Genomic DNA, 21754 nt, shown 5'->3' on the forward strand with positions numbered 1-21754 from the left:
TCATCTCACACCAGTCAGAATGGCCATCATCAAAAAATCTACAAACAATAAATGCTGGAGAGGGTGTGGAGAAAAGGGAACACTCTTGCACTGCTGGTGGGAATGTGAATTGGTTCAGCCACTATGGAGCACAGTATGGAGGTTCCTTAAAAAACTACAAATAGAACTACCATATGACCCAACAATCCCACTACTGGGCATATACCCTGAGAAAACCAAAATTCAAAAAGAGTCATGTACCAAAATGTTCATTGCAGCTCTATTTACAATAGCCCAGAGATGGAAACAACCTAAGAGCCCATCATCAGATGAATGGATAAAGAAGATGTGGCACATATATACAATGGAATATTACTCAGCCATAAAAAGAAACGAAATTGAGCTATTTGTAATGAGGTGGACAGACCTAGAGTCTGTCACACAGAGTGAAGTAAGTCAGAAAGAGAAAGACAAATACCGTATGCTAACACATATATATAGAATTTAAGAAAAAAAAAATGTCATGAAGAACCGAGGGGTAAGACAGGAATAAAGACACAGACCTACTGGAGAACGGACTTGAGGATATGGGGAGGGGGAAGGGTGAGCTGTGAAAAAGCGAGAGAGAGGCATGGGCATATATACACTAACAAATGTAAGGTAGATAGCTAGTGGGAAGCAGCCGCGTGGCACAGGGATATCAGCTCGATGTTTTGTGACCGCCTGGAGGGATGGGATAGGGAGGGTGGGAGGGAGGGAGACACAAGAGGGAAGAGATATGGGAACATATGTATATGTATAACTGATTCACTTTGGTATAAAGCAGAAACTAACACACCACTGTAAAGCAATTATACCCCAATAAAGATGTTAAAAAAATATATATATATATATATATATATAAAAAAAGAATATACCAATGTACCAATATTGGTACGTTAGTTGTGACCAACGTACTATACTAAGGCAAGGCGTTAACAGGTGAAATGGATATGGGGGTATATATAGGAACACCCTGTACTATTTTCTGAGGCTGTCTGTAAATCAAACTGTTCAAAATAAATTTATTTTTAAAAAAAGGCAAATGATTGTGAGTGGTGTTCCATGGCTCTAGATGATTCAACAGATATTACTGAAACTGCTCAGTTGTTTAGTGACGTCAACGCTGAGTTTGAAGTGACTGAACACTATGAACAAAACAGTCTGTGTGGAACAACCACTGGCAAGAATCTTTTCACAAAGGTTGAGAGAACATAATTCAATACAATCTGAACTTGAATCTGCTAAGATGTGCACAAATAATGGTGGTAAAAACATGTGGAGAAAAAAGGGCTTAGTTGGACAAATTTACAAAGCCTGTGAAAATGTAAAGTATTTCAAGCAAATGGTTTATTCACTGTACTGTTCATCAGCAAGTATTCTGCAAAAAAAATCTATCACATGCTATTGATCCAGTATTGTCAAGAGTGACCTTCATTTGCTCTCAATCCACTGCTGTAATGGATTCATCAGTTCTATGAATTTCTGTCAGAAACAGAAGGTGAATCCTGACTTGCCTACTAAACAGCAGTTAAATGGCTTAGCAGCCATAAAATTTTATTGTGATTTTTTTTTTTTTTTTTTTTAAGCTCAAGGCTGAATTTGAGGGACTTCCCTGGTGGTCCAGCGGTTAAGACTCCATTTTCCCAATGCAGGGGGTCCGGGTTCAATCCCTGGTCGGGGAACTAGATCCCACATGCATGCTGCAACTAAGAGTATGCATGCCACAACTAAGAGTCCACATGCCACAACTAAAGATCCCACACGCCGCAACAAAGACCCGGCGCAGCCTAAATAAATAAATACTCTAAAAAAAACCCAAAAGACTGAATTTGAAATTTTTCTGAAGACGAATCACCCTTAAACACTATTACTGAATACTTTATGGCTTTGGAAATTAGCTTTTGCTGCACACTTAATAACGTCTCTTAATAAATCCATTTGAAAATTAACAAGACAAAACAGCACTTCTATGGGAAACATACTACAGCAAATTAAAATGAACATACATTGTTTGAATCACAAGTAATGTTGTTACTTTTTTCATTTCCTGTACTGTCGAAAGTTAAAACAAGCAATGAGATCTCCAGTCCCACACAAATTTGAAGCAGACATATTTTCTTAGCTCAAACTACAGTTTTACCATATTTCCTCAATGCAAGTGCAAAGGAAATCTCCATATTTCAAAATCCATCTAAACACAACTAAGGAACTTCCATCTAATCATCAATTGGAAATGATTAATGTGCAGTGTAAGGGCAGGCTAAAAAGCAAATATCGAGAAAAGAATCTAACAGAATTCTATAAAGCCTTCCAAGTGATAAATATGCTCAATTAAAATCATATGCTCATGGATTAAGATTAGTATTTGGCAGGACCTGTGTGAAAAAACGTTTTCAAAGATGACATATGGGGACTTCCCTGGTGGCACAGTGGTTAAGAATCCGCCTGCCAATGCCAGGGACAAGGGTTTGAGCCCTGGTCCGGAATAGATCCCACATGCCTCAGAGCAACTAAGCCCATCTGCCACAACTACTGAGCTCACGCACCTCAACTACTGAAGCCCGCAAGCCTAGAGCCCATGTTCTGCAACAAGAGAAGCCACTGCAATGAGAAGAAGCCCGCGCACCGCAACGAAGAGTAGCCCCCACTTGCCACAACTAGAGGAAGCCTGCGCACAGCAATGAAGACCCAACGCAGACAAAAATAATAAATTAATATTTTTAAAAAGATGACATTTGTAAAATCTCACTACAAATTTCATCATTAACAGATGAACATTTGCCATCAATTGCTATGGACCCCAATTAAAAGAAGTGTTATCCCCCCAAAAGAATCCCATTCTTCTCACTAATACACCTGTATTATAAAAACTGTATTCAATTTACATAATTTGCCTAACAAAGTCATTTAGTGCAAATGGCCAAACAAGAATAAACCCTTAATGAACAGTAATTCTCAAAACTGTAGGGTCTCAAATAGTAGAAAATGTCATTTTTAAATACTTATGCCCAGCAACTTACAGTAAAGCAAATAAAATTAGTAATCCATCATCCCAAAGCAATCTGCAAAGCACTAACCAATAAATAATAAAAAAGAACACATGCTCTAAAACTAGACTGCCTAGATTTGATTGATTCCCACTCCACCAACTGACTTAGACCTGTGATAAATTTCTTAATTAAATCTCACTATCTCTGTTTCTTTACCTGTAAAACTGGTTCTTACTACAAAGGGTTATGAAAATTGAATAAATTAATATGCATAAAGTTACTGAAAGTGCTTAGCACACCATTAGTACTCAATAATAATAATTATGAATCAGGCCAATGTCAAAATGACAGAGTTAAAAGACAACAAGACTTCAACTAGCTGGTGTGGATAGTCACAAGGTCATTAAACAATTATGTTCTCTCTCTTGATAATTCAGAGTCTGGATTTATGGCAAACTCAGAATATAAGACACTACATCTTCCAAATCTCTTAAAGAAGCAGAACACTCTGGCAACAAACCCAAACCTATACTTCATTCCAGGCTGAATGAGCTTGACCCCTAAATGACACCATGATTCTGTGCCCCAGGTTCTCAATTTACAAGAGAGAGAGACGGATCAACATGCCATCTGTGTACCTGACTGTTCCTACCTAGACAGGTGATTTTTAAAATCTTGCTCTCAGGCTATGCAGAGGTGCCTCAGGGCAAAATTATAACCTTCTCATCTGAATCCTCTGGCCTATTCAGCATGTAAGACTGTCAGGAAATCCTAACAGCTACTTTTCCAGAATTTATTTTATCACATTACAACTTTTTATAAGCTATCACCATTTCCTTACAACTTAAGCCTCTATTCCTTGAAAAATACTAATCATGTAATATTACTAGACTATTTTGCTCCTTGAGGGCAAGTACCAGATCAAACTCCTTTTTTTGGATTCCCCGGTGTTGAATAACAAAATGAGTAAATACTAGCTAAATAATATATATATTTTTTACTATGGTAAAATATACATAACACAAGATACACCATTTTAACCATTTTTAGGCGTACAGTGCATATCAGTGGCATTCAGCCCACTCCCACTGGTATGCAACCATCACCACCATCCATCTCCAGAACTCTTCCATCTCCCCAAGACAAACCACGCACCTGTTAAACAGTAACACCCCCACCACCGCAACCACCACTCTACTTTGTCTCCATGAAGTTGACTAATCTAGGTATCTCACGCAAGTGGAATCATACAGTGTTGTCCTTTTACATCTAACTTACGTCACCTAGCATGTCTTCAAGGTTCAGCCATATTGTGGCACATGTACACAGTTTTTAAAATGGTAAAAACATGTACAGAATCATAGAACTTGAGATATTAACTTAAACTGTTTCATTTGCCTTAGCAAACTTAAAATATTTAATTATTTTTACCTAGTTTTTTCATTTTAGTAATACATGCACAGTAAAAATTTCAAACTGTATAAGACTACATAATGAAAAGAGGTCTCCTTCCTAATTTCTACCCTCCCTATCCTCAACTTCCAGTCCCCCTCTCAGGTTTAATTTTTTACCTTGGAACACAACTGCCAACCACATGTTGCCTTGCCTTAAGGATGTCCTATTAGTAAGATACTTAGTTGGGGGACTTCCCTGGTGGTCCAGTGGTTAAGAATCCATCTTGCAATGCAGGGGATCCCTGGTCGGGGAACTAAGATCCCACATGCTGCAGGACAACTAAGCCCGCCCACTGCAACTACTGAGCCCACAAGCCACAACTAGAGAGAAGCCCGCACGCCACAACAAAAGATCCGCATGCTGCAACTAAGACCCAACGCAGCCCTAAATAAATAAATAAATACTTAAAAAAAAAAAAAAAGATCCAAAACAATGAACATAAAACATTTCACAAGTATTTCACTGAGTTAACATTCATTGAGTGCACCCAATGGATAATGTCTTTGCTAGGCAGCATACTGAGGCAATAAAGAGAACAGACTCTGGCGTCACATAAAAACTAGTTTAGGGGTTCCCTCGTGGCGCAGTGGCCGAGAGTCCACCTGACGATGCAGGGGACACGGGTGCCGCGGAGCGGCTGGACCCGTGAGCCATGGCCGCTGAGCCTGCGTGTCCGGAGCCTATGCTCCGCAACGGGAGAGGCCACAACAGTGAGAGGCCCACGTACCGCGAAAAAAAAAGAAAAAACAACTAGTTTAAAGCATTTTGACTCCTTTAAGTCTCAGTTTCCTGATCTATAAAATAAGGGCAACACTATCTCATAAGCTACTGAAACGATTAAATGAGGAAAACATCTCATAGTACAGTGCACAGTAATATAGCAAGGACTCAAGTAATAATATAAATGTTAATTTCCTTCACTGGGCACTATGGAAAGCACAAAGATGAATCAGAAAATCTGTGCCCTTTTAAGGTGCTTATAATACAGCAGAGCAGTTTATCTCTGCTCAGTATTATCATTATCTGCCAAGACCCTGGTATTAATACAACTTCCCACCTACGTTTATAACTTTTATGCCTCTGTTTCTAAACCTCACTGAAATAGTTATTTGTAAATAGTTATTTGTTATTTCTCCTAGCACTAGGAGAATAAAGAGAAAGTTCATTATCATCAGACCATGTACAGGGTGTGCAGCCCTGAGTCAGTCTACAGCTAGCTTTAATCAAAGAGCAGAGAGTCGTGTGATTAAGAGACCATGATCCACTCCAATCTGACCCAGAAGCATATCAGAGTTATGGACAAATCTCACTAGAATTAGAGTCACAAAGCATTAAGAACTGGAAGCACTCTTAGAGATCATTATCTAAACTACAACTACTTTTCACAGAAGGAAACCTGAACCCAGATAAAGGAAGAGATTTGCCCAAGAAGATGAGGTAAAACTAGAGCTAAAGGCCCTTAGCTCTCCGTGTGTCCCGGTTCTTTCCACATCATCATGCTACCTTTTACCTGTTAAAGAACCTTAAACCACAAACTTCATCCACTCTGCTCTAATTTCTCACTTTTCTTCCCAATTAATTATCTAACAGGAAAAAAATTTTTAAATGTGCTTTATGAAATGTCTTCCCTAAATTATCTATTATTTGCCTTAAATTTACACTACTGGAAGCTACAGGGAGATGCTAACTAAAAGTAAATCTAAATAAATAAATAAATAAATCTAATTCACTAAAGGCCTATTTGAAATGAAATTTCAATCCACAAAAAGACTCTTAATTTTATTTTATTTATTTTTCGGCCGTGCTGTGTGGCTTACGGATCTTAGTTCCCTGACCAGGGATTGAACCTAGGCCACAGCAGTGAAAGCACCAAGTCCTAACTACTGGACCACCAGGGAATTCCCAAAAAACTTAATTTCAGGGTTGGAAAATTGGATGGTACATTCAGAGTATTATCTTCCACAACTGCTTACTTTCACTAAAAAAATTTATCCAAAATAGTAATTTGATTAACCCATTTAACCCAGAGCATCAGACCAGGATAACCAACTTCTAAATGAGTCACATTTCATCTCATCTGTAAACAAGCAACAGGAAAGAGACTAAATTTGATGCCGGAATAATCTGTTACAAATATTTGTGACATTATTCCAGCAACCAATTTGGATATGATCATGTCTTGCTGGAGAACCTACTAAAGTACATTCACCTTCAGAGATTTTTTTTCTTTCTTATTTTTCCTTTTTAAATTACAAATTGGAAGAAGCTACTACGTTTGACACAAAGATCAAAACTACTTCCCAGAGTACTGCCAAATAACTTATTTTCAAACAAATTAAGAAATAGTCTTACCAGCAATTTTGGAACTCTACCCAAAATGTCCACATATATTCTGGTTCTGCTAATTCTAGAAATAAATTTGCAACTGCTTTGTAAATTTGCTGATGTTAACCCAACATCAATTTACAAACACCTTTAGGGATGCAAACCTCTTCTTCCCACAAAATGCCAAAATCCCAAGGCCACCTAGCCACTCCTAAATACAGGGTTTCTCACAAAATGCATCTTATTTCCAAAACATTTATAAGCAATGTAACTGCTCACCAATGACCCCTACCTCACATCACACAAAATAAACTCCAAGTGGACTTACAAAAAAAAAAAAAAAAAAAAAAGCATATAAACAAACATTAAATGTGAAAAGCTTTAAAACATTTAGAAGAAAATATAGGAGAATATTTGTACAAATTCCGGGTAGAGGATCTGAAATAAGTTATAAGTATAAACCATAGACGTAAAGATTGATAAATATGTCTATATGCTTTAGAAAATCAAAACAAAACCACATACTACGAGAGTATATTTGCAATACACATAAACAAAGGATTAAAATCCAGACTCTATATAAAGAACTTCTACAAATCAATAAAAAAGGCAAAAAACTCAATTATTCACATAAAAAAAGATTAACTTATTAAATACTTATTGAACACTTACGTATGCCAGGCACTGTCCTTGGCACTAGAGATACAACACTGACAAAAGGAGAAAGTCTCTCATCTTGTGGTTGGTGGAGCAAGACATACACTCAAGTAACTATATACTGTATGTCAAGGGATGATAAATGCTAAAAATAAAGTGGGCTAAGGGGATGATCAATTAAAAAAAGAAAAAACCTATATGGCTAATACACACATGCAAAGATTCATTTTCACTACTAATCAGAGAAATACAACTTAAAACTATAATAAAATATTTCATACTCACAAGAATGGCAAAAAATTTTAAAGTCTAACGACATCATGTGCCATTAAGATGTACAGCAACAGAAATGCATATATTGGGAGTATAAACTGGTATAATTCCTCTGGAGAATAATGTGGCAGTTAAAGATGTGCACATCCCGTGAACCAGAAATTCCAGTTTTAGGTATAAACCCTAGAGAAATTATCTCAAGTCAGTAGAAAATATATACAAGAATATTCTTGGCAGCACTCCCTGAGTACAAACAGGATACAGTACAAAATGGATAAATAAAAACTGGCACTTTCATACAATGAATACTATAAAACAGGGAAAATGAAGAACACACATACCATGAATGAACCCCACAAACAGAAGCCTGAGCAGAAAAAGAAGTTACAAAAGACAACTTCTTGGTATCAAGAATCAAGAGCTAGGGACTTCCCTAGTGGTCCGGTGGTTAAGAATCTGCCTTCCAATGCAGGGGACAAGGGTTCAATCCCTGGTCAGGGAACTAGGATCCCACATGCTGTGGGAAACTAAGCCCCCGTGCCGCAGCTACAGAGCCCACACACCCCAGAGCCTGCACACCACAACTAAAGGGAAGCCCACAAGCCGCAATGAAAATCCGACGCAGCCAAAAATAAATAAATAAACATTTAAAAAAAAAAAAAAAAAAAGCAACAACAAAAAAAGGAGAAAAACGCTAAAAAAATAAAAATAAAAAAGAAACAAGAACTTCTTGGTATCAGTTGGTATTGAACAATTTACATGAAGTTTTAAAAACACAAAAATAGTACATTTTGTTTACAAAAGCATACATTTTAAATAGAAGTATAGAAAAATGCATAAACACCAAGTCAGAAGAGAGGTTGGGGGAGAAGGGGAGAACAATTCTAGAAGACTTAGCTATGGTGGTAAAGCTTTATTTCTTAAATTTATTAAACTGATCTCTTAAATAGTCAATACATGGGCACCAGTTATACAGTATTATTCTTTGTACTTTCTACATGTCTTCAGATTGCATACTTTAAAACCATGAAAAAAATGCTGTACAATGCTGAACCTGTTGTTGTGCTCACTTTAGACTTCATTTCTCAGTCCCTCTCTAGAGGAAAAAAGGATTAATACAATTCTCTATAATAGTGACAGAAAAGTACAAGCATTCCCACGTACGTCATAAGCTTCTTGGCCACGCACATTTAAACTTTTGCAAACAACTTCCAAAGACTGAAATAGAACTCATAAAGCAATGCTCTTAAGGTTAAATCAAAGAAACAACTCCACATTGAAGGACAAGCATATGAAAGTGTATGTTGAGGGGAATTCCCTGGCAGTCCACCGGTTAGGACTCTGTGCTTCCACTGCAGGGGGCACAGGTTCCATCCATGGCTGGGGAACTAAGATTCCGCAAGTTGTGCAGCACAGCCAAAAATAAAATAATTCTTTCTTAAAAAAAAAGAAAGAAAAAAAAGTATATGTTGAATACAGGCAGAGTGATTAAGAGCAAGAATTCTGCAAATGTGACCAACATGGATTAGAATCCTGACTCCACTACTGTGCAGGCTTGAACAAGGTGTGTAATCTTACTAAGTTTCTCATATCAAAAAACAGATACAGGGCTTCCCTGGTGGCGCAGTGGTTGAGAGTCCGCCTGCCGATGCAGGGGATACGGGTTCGTACCCCGGTCCGGGAAGATCCCACATGCCGCGGAGCGGCTGGGCCCGTGAGCCATGGCCGCTGAGCCTGCGTGTCAGGAGCCTGTGCTCTGCAACGGGAGAGGCCACAACAGTGAGAGGCCACAACAGTGAGAGGCCCGCGTACAGCAAAAAAAAAAATAGATACACTGACCTTATAAAATTACCATAGGATTAAACGAATTAATGTATGTAAAGCACATAGCACACTGTATTCTAAAAGGGCAGTTCGAAAAATATGAAGTTGGAAGGGAAAGGATAACAGTGGATAGGCTCAACAAGGAGAATTTTATTTTCCCAAATTGTTTCAGTAATGAATCAAGATTTTATACTTATATTAAGGCTTTTTTCCCCACTAACATGCTTACATAACCACCGAACAACAAATTAAATCCTTAAAGATATTTCCATTTCCAGAATCACCTTTAAAAAACCTGAGCTGATACTAAAATATCTGTCCAATGCAAAGCAGAGATCCGGCTAAATCCCTAGCATTTTGTTTAATTCCACATTGGGTCCAATTCAGGTGCTGACTACTCAGGGAGAAAAAAAAATTACACCAAATGCTATATAACTTGTATCAAGAAATACAGTCAAGGGACTTCCCTGGCGGTCCAGTGCTTAAGACTCCGTGCTCTCAATGCTAAGGGCACGGGTTTGATCCCTGATCAGGGAACTAAGATCCCACATGCCGCAAAAAACATAGTCAAGAAAAAGTTGTGAATATTTTCTACAGAAAATTAGATTATTCATGAGTTACTATATGAAAGGCTGAGTTTTGTACACATAATGCATCCAAAAAGTGTATCCAGGACTTAAAATTTTGATTTGAACAATGTTTTCCTACACAGTAAAAGGAGTAAAGGCAGGAGGATGAACAATACAGAAGACAAAGCCTGTATCCCTACAGCTCTGCAATGATATTTAATACAGAACAAGGAAACCAAAGATCCTCTCCTCAGAAAGCACCTCCTATTTCTTGTTCACAGCTCTAGGATTAGTTACCAGAATAAGATCAGGTGAGAAGGGAAAGGTTAAGATTCCAGATGGAATAACACATTGTTATTATATATACATATTACATCTGGAACTTAAGTTACAGCTTATGTATACTTTTGACCAGCACATAAAATTTTTTTTTTTTTTTTTTTTTGCGGTACGCGGGCCTCTCATTGCTGTGGGCTCGCCTGTTGTGGAGCACAGGCTCCAGACGCACAGGCTCAGCGGCCATGGCTCACGGGCCCAGCCGCTCCGCGCCATGTGGGATATTCCCGGACCAGGGCACGAACCCGTGTCCCCTGCATCGGCAGGCGGGCTCTCGACCACTGCACCACCAGGGAAGCCCTCAGCACATAAAATCTTAGTTTCCTAAAAATCCCAGCAATGCTAGGTGACAATTTCAAAATTAAACAGTTAACCTTTGATTTACATTCATGGCTCATGTATGAAAATAGCTCAACACGTTAATGGTCAGGGCAGGTATCAGATTTTATCAGGAAGCTGCTCTTTGGGCTAACCATGTTAAAATTTTTTTCATTAAGCTGCCTTCTCTCAAAGAGAAGATGTTTCAAAAATATTAAAAAATGATAATAAATGATATGAGAAAGCATTTGCAATAGTTAAATGACACTCTATGTATCATTCTTTCAATGAATTTTGGATCCACTGCTTCTGAACCAAGAGTCCAACAATTTGTCGAAGAGATGGTTCACTGTAGTGGGTAAACTCAAATGACATTCAAAACAATTACATTTGAGAATTTCTAGTGCTCAACTAACACTGTTCATTCAACTGTCGAAACAGCACAAGGGGGCTTCCCTGGTGGCGCAGTGGTTGAGAGTCCGCCTGCCGATGCAGGGGATACGGGTTCGTGCCCCGGTCCAGGAAGATCCCACATGCCGCGAAGCGGCTGGGCCCGTGGGCCATGGCCGCTGAGCCTGCGTGTCTGGAGCCTGTGCTCCGCAACGGGAGAGGCCACAACAGTGAGAGGCCCTCGTACCGCAAAAAAAAAAAAAAAGCTAGGCAACGGAATTCCCTGGGGGTCCAGTGGTTAGGACTCTGCACTCTCACTGCTGAGGGCCCGGGTTCAATCCTTGGTCAGGGAACTAAAATCCCACAAGCCGTGCTGAGCGGCCAAAAAAAAAGCTAGGCAAATATTATTGATTCTGAAATACATCTTCCTGTCATTCTACTTGCAGCAAGGCGAATCAAAAAGCCTCTGCAGTCGGCTGGTAGATTCAAGTCCATTTATTCTTGAAGCGAAATTTAAATAATTTAACTCTGGATCTAATAAGCATGACAATAACAAAATGGGATGTTCTGTTATGTGAGGACTCTCCTCATTTACTGGTCAATCCACTCCCTGGACCCTTACTCTGAGCAATATAGCAGTTGCTAAGAGTGGAAGTTTAGAGTCAGACCTAGGTTCAAATCTTAGCTCTTCCTAAACTGATCTCTTATGCCTCAACTTTATCATTTGTAAAACAAGAAACTCTTCACTTACCCTGTAATATACAGGATTAAATGAGATAATGTATGTAAAGTGCTTAAATAAGCATTTACTTTGAAAAGAATCTCAATCTATAAAAGTTCTTCTTTAATATTTAGTTCTTTAGTTCTTATTTAATATTTATTTAATATTTAACCTTATATCCAGGTTTGCTCAAGATAGTCAGTTTACACTTGCTGTCCCAGTATATTAATAGCATCCCCTCTCTCAATAGTGTCCTGGTTCAAAAAGATAAATTATATGGTCACAATATTAATTTGATAAAAGTAAATCTAACTTGAGACAAACATCATTAAATCAGAGGAAAGGGAACTATTCCAGCTAAGAACTGGCACTCAAAATCTTTCTATCCAAGCACGTATAAATTAAAGAAATGATGGTAACATTTAGGTGTGTAAATTTTACCTCCCTGTCCTCCCCCAAAAAGGGACTCATAAGAGTTCAATCATAAATATTGAACTCTAGCTAATGATATGCATGTTGAAGCGTTTAAATATAAAATGTACTGATTTCTGCAACTTACTTTAAAATGCTTCAAAAAAAATAAGGAAATGGGCAAAGGACTTGAACAAATATTTCTCAAAAGAAGATATACAAATGGTCCACAGCATATGAAAAGAGGACATCACTAATCAATAGGGAAATGCTAACCAAAGCTACACCACACCCATTAGAATGGTTACTATTTAAAAAAAAGAAAAGAAAAGAGGAAGGAAGGAGGGAGGAAGGAAGGAGGGAAGGAGAGAGGGAGGAAGGGAGGGAGGGAGGGAGGAAATGCTGGTGAGGATGTGGAAGAATTGGCGCTGTAGTTGGGAATGTAAATGGTGTAACCAACTTTGGAAAACAGCAGAGAATGGCAGTTCCTCAAAAAACTAAACATAGAATTACCATATGATCCAGCAATTCAACTTCTGGGTATATACTCAAAAGGACTGAAAGCGAGGTCTTGAAGAGATATTTGTACACCTAGGTTCACAGCAGCATTATTCACAATAGCTAAAACATGGAAACAACCCAAGTGTCTGACTGATGGATAAATGGATAAGCAAAATGTGGTATATACCTACATACAATGGAATATTATGAAGGGAAATTCGACATATTACAACATGAATAAACCTTGAGGACATTATGCTAACTGAAGTGAGCTAGTCACAAAAAGACAAATACTCTTTGATTCCCCTTCTATGAGGTACTTAGAGCAGTCTAAACCTTAGAGACAAAGTAGAATGATGGTTGTCAGAGGCTGGGGATGGAAGGGAGAATGGGGACGGACTATTCAATGGGGTATAGAGTACCGATTTTGCAAGATGAAACATTGTGCAGATGAACAGTGACGATGGCTGCACAACAGTGAATGTACTTAATACCACTGAACTGCACACTTAAAAATTATTATCACGGTAAATTTTATGTTCTGTATATTTAGCCACAGCAAAAAAACCTGGAAAAAAATACGGTGGAGTGATGAGTATAAAGATATGTGATTAAAAAAAAAAAGATATGTGATAAAATAAACATAGCAAAATGCTAACAAATGTAGAATCTAGGTGGCGGGCATATGGGTACTCACTGTACAATTCTTTCAACTTTTCTGCATGCTTGAAATCTTTCATAATAAAACACTGGACGAAAAAAAAAAAATCAAAGAAATTTTCATCCCTACGAAAAACACTTCATGCAGAGCAACTAACCTACCCAGTATAAGAGAAACATGAGCCTAAAGGGATGAGAGAATGTAAAAGCCAACTTACACTGAATCTTCTAAAAGTTCATTTCAGCCACATTCAATGGGATCATCACAACTGTAATAACACGAACACAGTGGGAATATATTTGCCTACCCTAGCCCCAAAATAACAAATTAAGATTTAGCTCATCCAACATAAATAACCAATATTCTGAAGGCAATATTTGAAGCCCCGATTTAAGCAATAAATCCATCCACTTCTAAAAAATAACTAACCTGGACAGAAATTAAATCCTAAAAGAATATCAATCAGTAAAGATCTGTATACCACGTTATTTTCATTTTAGTAAATGCCTAGCACTTAGCAGACATTTAGTAAGTATTTAATGCCCTCTTTCCCCAAAAAAAGAAAAGCCATACAACATCAAAAACAATCCATGCATGAATCTCAATTCCAGTTCCTGCTCAGTTGTTTTTAAAGTACAGAAACTCTAATAGGTTAAAAAAAATTCTAATCCAGAACGAGGAGGTTTAGCAAAATTGTCCCCATGTTTTCCCCTTTGGCCACAGAGGTAGCATTCTCTCTGCATTCTGAACAAACCCATTGTGGGCTAAGAGGTAAAGAGAGTTTAAATATTATGAAAATGGTGATGCATAAATGATAGCCAAAGCAAAGTCCAAAATTCTTTTGTAAACTCTAAGGGGAGAAAACTGCAACTACTCTGAGGCCCCACCTATCATATGCAGAAGCGATGCTGACAAAAACATGAAAAGACAATCTAGATCCACGCTAACAGAACTTTCTGAGATGAGGAAAATGTTCCATATCTATGCTACTCAAAATGGCAGCCACCATTTACATGTTGCTGCTATTGACCACCTGAAATATGGCTAGTGTGAAAACTATACTAAGTATACTAAATAAGTATACTAAGTATTTAATTTTAATTAACTCAAAGTAAGCTAGCCACATGTGGCTAGTGGCTACCAAAATGAACTGTGCAGATCTAGACCACAGACCACATATTTAAGGTAATTTTTCTCCAACAGAATCTAAAGCTCAGTACACGCTTAATAAACACTGACTAAGGAGGAAATGGAGAGTCAGGTTTTTGAACAGAACAAAAGCATCAGTTCTGGGCATTTTTCTACACATTGTATTATGTCAACAAATATGGTGCTTCCATCTACTTCTCTTTTCTACCTAGCATTCCACTGTACACACATGCTATAACATAAGCAGTTCCCTAGTGTTGTACATTTAGGTTGTCTTTAATTTTTCACTTAATGTAACACTGTAACGATTATCCTTATCTTTAAGGACCTGTGCAATTATTTCCTTATGGTATATTCCTAAAAGCACAGGTACGTTGTGTTGTTCTCTGGAACAGCTACAGCACCTTATATTGCTACCAGGAGTACTTGAGAATGTCCATTTCCCCACACCCTCACCAACAATAACCGTTATATTGGTTTTTTTATCATGATGGAGATCTGAGGGAAAAAATGGTATTTCATTTTTGATTTAATCTGTATCTCTCTTGTTTTCACGTGATTTATTTTGTCAAGTTAATGTAATTTTCAAAAAGGTTAGCCAACTGTTCCAGAGCTGTTTATTGAATAATTAAGTCATCCTTCCCTCACAATCTTGAACACCAACTTAATCGTGTACTCAGCACTTTCCATATGCTATCAGTTGAGAGCTCTGGGTGTTTCTCACTGTCCTTTCAGATTTAATGCCATATAACTACTTCCCTTTCCCAAGTAGCTAACAAGCAATCCATCTTCCATATATAATAAAATTAATTTGTTGAATCCCTACTATTAACCCTGGCACTGGGCTAACCATCTAGCCATCACAATAACCCTTGTTGGAGGTAGATAAGAGATTTCCATCTCCATCTGAAACTGAACAGATACACTGAAGGGTTAAGCAACTTGCCCCAAGGTCCCAGTTTAATTAAAAACAACAACAAAAAACTTCTGATAAGAAATGACTTGCATTTCTCATCTCATTCCAAGGTCTCTAGGTACCACAGATCATATAAACTCCATGACCATGCCCTATTAAATGAACACTACAGCTGAAAATATTCTGCTAAAAGTGGAACAGAAAATATCCCCTACCAAACCCCAAAGTATAAAATATCAATGCAGCACCTCAGACTGAAATGGGGGTGGGCTATTCAGAGCCTGGCCAGGTTAGCCTCCTTTCCTCATAACGCCTGAGGCACCTCCTCACTCCAGAGTATTTTAAAACCTCCTGTCCCACCTACACTTGGCTAAACTTACCAAAAATTCAAGGAAAACAATCATTACCACAGCCTACCTACAGAGTTACCTCAGTTTTTTTGTTTTTGTTTTTTTCTTCGTACGCGGGCCTCTCACTGTTGTGGCCTCTCCCGTTGCGGAGCACAGGCTCCGGACGCGCAGGCTCAGCGGCCATGGCTCACGGGCCCAGCCGCTCCGCGGTATGTGGGATCTTCCCGGACCGGGGCACGAACCCGTATCCCCTGCATCGGCAGGCGGACTCTCAACCACTGCGCCACCAGGGAAGCCCGCATTACCTCAGTTTTACAGAACAGCCTTTAAAGAATGAGTTCTGAATACAAATTTTTATAAATTATTATAACTCATATATAATAGATGTACACATCTTAAAGATACAGTTCAGTGAGTTTTGACAAAATATACTATGTAAACACCACCCAACCCAACAATAGAATACTTTTATCACTCCAGCAAGTACCCTCTTGCCCCTTGCCCCTTGGCAATCTCCTCACCAACCGCCATACAAATTATTTTCAACAGAATCCGAGTAAGCTAGAACTCGATAGTGGGAGCACTTCCAGAGACTGTCACCCAGTCAGCCATCTATTTATTCCCATATTAATTCATCCTTTCTCTCAATATTTACTAAGCCTCTTCTTTTTAACAGAGAATGTCCTAGGTGTGGGGATTCAGCAGTGAATCAAACAAATCCCTGCTTCACTCTCTAAAAAGGTGAAAACACAACAGATGAAAAATAAATAATGTAATATCCCATAGTAATAACACGGGGTTGGGGAGGGGTATTGGTTAATGATCAGAGTACCATTATAGATAAGGTCATCAAGAAAAGCCTCTCTCAGAACACTTTTCCAATGTGATACATGCATACAAAGGGACATCAAAACTGTCAGAGTGAGACTTCCCTGGAGGTCCAGTGCTTAGGACTCCATGCTTCCACTGCAGGGGGTGCGGGGTTTGATCCCTGGTCTCCCTGGTCGGGAAACTAAGATCCCACATCCCGCATGCTGTGCAGCCAAAAAAAAGGCTTTGTAAAGGATAACTTTATTACACCTGAAACAAGAATTTTTTTTACATTAAAAAATTTACCCAATTCTTTTTCTTTATTGGGCAACCCCACTCTGGCGCCTGACCAACTTCCGCAATCTCCTTCATTTTTAAAGTTTTTTCTGATAGCCCATAATCTGGTAGCCAAAGGTTTTAGTCAAGACTCTAGGACACATAGGACACATCCTTTAGATACAATGAGATCATTTTCCGGGAAGCCCTGATACAATGGAGAGTCCTGGAGTGAAGAAATCTCTACAGTAACTTCAGAAAGCAGTCTCACCTCTATGACTCCTCTATCAATCCTTTCTGTAGGGACTTCCCCGGTGGTCCAGTGGCTAAGACTCAGACTCCATGCTCCCAATGCAGGCGGTCCGGGTTCAATCCCTAGTCAGGGAACTAGATCCCACATGCCTCTACTAAGAGTTCGCATGCCACAATGAAGATCCTGCACGCCGCAACTAAGACCCAGCGCAGCCAAATACTTTTTTTTTTAAATCCTTTATGTATCCTGACCTTTTAATTAAAATAGACAAAAATAAAATTGAGTTATGAACCTCTCCAAAACACACACAGGATTTCTGAAAGCAAAGCGATGGACTTCACAAATGCATACATTAAACACACACACACACACACACACACACACACACACACACACACACTTTTGCCTCAGGACAGGCGCCAAAAGTCTTCTAATTAGACATTCAGCAACTTCTCTTTGCTTGGCCTTCTATCTTCTGATGCACAAGCCAAGCTGTGCAGTTACTGCATTCCAGGTGCTGAAAAGCAAATCAGGCAGAACAAAAATGAGGACACTGCACACGTGCCAGCTAAAAAGGCATGGTCAGGGGTCAGATCAATGCCTTTTGCTTTCTAAAAGCCCTTGGGCTTCTTCAATTTGGAAACAAAATAATTCAATGTTTTGGGGCCCCCCCTCCCCACTGCACTGCTCCATCTCCCTCTTCTGAAGTTATCTAAAATTTCTTTTTTTTTAAAGAAGAAACAAAGGAAACAAATAAAGCACCAAAGCAGAAAAAATATATTTTAGTGGTGATATAAGGACATGCCCAACTATAAAAGACTGCTGCTGCAAGCAGAAACACAGGTCCATGGCTGCCAGATCTGATTTTTCAAAGCAGCCTGAATCCACATTTTTACATGAAATCTCCCTGTTTTTCAATGTTGACAACTAATTCAAATTTACAACACTGTGTAAGCCAAACAAAACACATCTGCCGACTGGATTTAGTCCATGAGCCTTCAGTCTTCAACATCTGCCATAAAAAGAAAAATACATGGTTCTTTCAGTGGTAGAGCTCTAACTGTGTGGAAAAAAGCACACCCTATGCTTCCAGTAACACACTATCATCTGAAAAATACACTACAAAATGTATAAACATACATATGAAACCCCTAACTGTTAGAAAGAAAGCAAGAAGAAAACAATCTCACTCTTCACACACTAAGGTGCTCCATTTCTACCACTAAACTATAAACAAAACCCAATGGAAGAAAACAGTAGGAATGAATATGGATTTTCGTGAAACTGAGCTCACTAATGTTCAGCTTCCTCAGTATGTGCATCGGCCCATAACTCCTAGAGAAAAAGAAACTAAAAGGTGACTTTTCTATGGCACAGCATTTAACTTTGATTTAAAACAAACAAAAAATGAGTTCCCTAAAGAAAGGCAACCTTGGGCTTCCTTGGTGGCGCAGTGGTTGAGAATCCGCCTGCCAATGCAGGGGACACGGGTTTGAGCCCTGGTCCAGGAAGATCCCACATGCCGTGGAGCAACTAAGCCTGTGTGCCACAACTAATGAGCCTGTGCTCTAGAGCCCATGAGCCACAACTACCGAGTCCACTTGCCACAACTACTGAAGCCCTTGTGCCTAGAGCCCATGCTCCACAACAGAAGGCACTGCAATGAGAAACCCACGCACTGCAACACAAAGTAGCCCCCACTCGCCACAACTAGAGAAAGCCTGCACGCAGCAATGAAGACCCAACGCAGCCAAAATTAAATAAATAAAATAAATTTTATTTTTTAAAAAAAAAGGCAATCTTTTAGAAAGGGTACCCATGACTCTTAACTCTCCTGGTAAGCCACGGGCAATTACTTTTTTATGGGTTATAAACCTCCACAAAGAGCCCACGTGCAGCAACTAAGACCTGGTGCAGCCAAAAAAAAAAAAAAAAAAACCTGAACTACAAACTCTATAGAGCACTGGTTCTTAAATTTTGAGACTCTAATGGATGGAAGGTAATGACCCTTTGAGAAAATGCACTTCCCTCACAAAACTTTTAGAGTTCATGAGCTCCCTGTAGTCCATGGACCGTACTAAGAACGTCTTGCTCTAGAGAATACTGAAACTACCTAATCTCAAAACCCTCTGCTTCTTCCCACCAACGCATCTCCACTCCATCTCTCTACTTCAGGCAACTATCATCTCCAGGCTATAACAGTACAATAGCCTCTTAACTGATAGCCCCACAATCCATTTTCTACACCCCTGGCAAAAAACGATTTTAAAATGTATATCTGGGGACTTCCCCGGTGGCGTAGTCGCAGTGGTTAAGAACCCACCTGCCAACGCAGGGGACACGGGTTCGAGCCCTGGTCTGGGAAGATCCCACATGCCGCGGATCAACTAAGCCCGTGCGCCACAACTACTGAGCCTGCGCTCTAGAGCCTGCAAGCCACACCTACTGAGCCGGTGTGCCACAACTACTGAAGCCCACATGCCTAGAGCCAGTGCTCCACAAGAGAAGCCACTGCAATGAGAAGTCCACGCACCACAACAAAGAGTAGGCCCCGCTCGCCGCAACTAGAGAAAGCCTGCACGCAGCAACAAAGACCCAAAGCAGCTAAAAATAAAAAATAAATTAATAAAAAAAATACCTGTACTAGTTATGCTATTAAACTAATATGCTAAAGAACTACTACTACTGCTGCTGCTATGACTACTATTAACACCACCACCGCTACAATTGGACTGTACCTGATCTGCAAACTAAAAACACCAGTCTCCAAAACCGGACATCTTTCACTAGTGCTAAGAGATGTAAAAAGCAGAGATGGAATTGTATTGAACGTAAAGGCTTTTAGTTAGACAGTTCCTAACAGAAACTTCAATCCACTCTTCTACAAAATACAATCAAGCTTAAATGGCTGCAGAAAAAAACTGCTTTTGATATTGCTAAAGTATGTATACTACTTCACAAAACTAATTTCCCAGTAGAGAACAAACTAAGCCCAGTTTGTTCCACAAGTTCTTCATGGCAGCAGCCCGCTTTGGCTCTTTAACAGGCTTGATACACACATCGGTCTGTCTAGATAACAGGAAAAACTACAAAAAACCGTATTGCCACAAACAAGAAAAGGGAGGGCCATCTGAAAGGGAAAGAAAAAGATGGTGTGATACGTGCCTTTCCACTCTGGGCCTACAACCTATAAATTCTAAAAGTGACGATAATGATACTAGTGCTTAATACCTGGTAGGTAATGAGCTAAGCGGTTTTCAATTTACCTCATTTAACCTTCACAGTTACGCTATAAAATAACCAGTGTTGCCGCTATTTTGCAGATAAGGAAACTGAACGACCTGGAAGTGAAGCTCCTCGACCTGAAACCAAAAGCTAGCAGAGCCAAAACTTGAACCCAGGCAGCTGGCTCCAGGACCCTTCCGTTACGCTGCCACCAGAAGCTTCATCGGCTCTCTCCCGCCAGGCTCTACCACGCTCTCAGAGGCTTCTCCTTCAATCCAATGAACAACCTCCTCGTAAACACTCAACTACCACTGATGGCTCCAACTGCTGGGCACCAGCGCTACTCGCCAGTTTCTGCCGCCATACTCCATCCCTATGACTTAGAAAGGCAAAGAGGGTAACTGATAAAAGTTGCTTGGGTGCTAAGGGAGATGAAGGAAATTACCTTATTCAGGCAGAACACTCGCCAATTACCACTGGAACACAAATCGGCCTCACCTCCAGCGCAAGAGAAATGAAAGTGGGCGCACCAATGTTCCCGTGGGTGATAAATTTGGACTATGCCTCCTCTGGCCACAAGGCAGAAAAGAACGGAAGAAGTACCAACATTTACTGAGTGCCAGCCACATGCGCCCTAGAAGAAGACAGATCCAGGCCAATGGAGATTAGGCTGGGGGGAAGGGCACTCAAGAGTTCCGGGAAAAGGAGAAATCCAAATAATAGGATTCAGGATTCACCCGACTAAGGGGGGGAGATAGAGGAGGTGGAGGCCCCTCCCTGGCAGCTTGCAAGCAAGAAAAAGAAGCATAGGGGGTGCTCCGGAGGAAACGCGGCCCTGAGCGTCGGGAGCTAGGCCGGAGCGAGGGGAAGCCCTGAAGGGCGGGGAGGGGGAGGAGCCGGAGCGAGCAGGGCCCGCTCTGAAGAAGCCGAGGAGCAGGCGAGGGGGAGCGGCTCCGCGCCAGGCCTGCCGGGCACCGTGAGCCAGCGGCCGCGGAGAAAAGATAAAAGACGAAACGACTGGAGCAGACTGAGCTGCCCTAATTCCCATCAAGGGCCCTCACTCACCTGGGCCCACCTCAGCGACGGCAGCAGCAACCTCGCAACGGCACAACCGGCCCGAACCTGCCCCCCGCCCGACAGCGCGCCCCGCGTCCCAGCTCTCCGACGACGTCTGCTGCGGCGTCGCCCCGCGGCCTCCTGGGAAATGTAGTCCTAGGTCCCGCCTTCCTGGCAAGCTTGACGGTCTACGAAACTACGTTTCCCACAAGGCAAGGCGAGCGCCGGGCCCGCCGCTTTGCGTCACGCGCCAGGTTGTCGGCAGTC

The 21754-nt window shown here is 40.3% G+C and overlaps 1 protein-coding gene across 6 annotated transcripts in view; it reads right to left on the reverse strand.

Moving 5' to 3' along the window:
- THRAP3 (thyroid hormone receptor associated protein 3) overlaps positions 1-21595 on the reverse strand; it is a 74005-nt gene extending 52410 nt beyond the window's left edge. The window contains exons 1-3 of one of the 6 annotated variants that reach the window (XM_029230912.1): positions 21497-21549; positions 17607-17723; positions 17225-17457 (exon numbers count right to left, since the gene is read on the reverse strand). The gene's annotated coding sequence lies outside the window, so the exon portion shown is untranslated. Of the gene's footprint in view, positions 1-17224; positions 18688-20876; positions 21430-21496 lie in introns of those variants that run through there. The other 5 variants (XM_029230910.1, XM_029230909.1, XM_029230911.1 and 2 more) reach the window with 5 other exon arrangements.
- Between the last annotated feature and the right edge of the window lie 159 nt (positions 21596-21754).

The sequence above is a fragment of the Monodon monoceros genome, unplaced genomic scaffold (genome assembly GCF_005190385.1).
Source record: "Monodon monoceros isolate NGI ecotype Baffin Bay Population unplaced genomic scaffold, NGI_Narwhal_1 Super_Scaffold_18, whole genome shotgun sequence".
In the NCBI taxonomy this organism is placed as follows: domain Eukaryota; kingdom Metazoa; phylum Chordata; class Mammalia; order Artiodactyla; family Monodontidae; genus Monodon; species Monodon monoceros.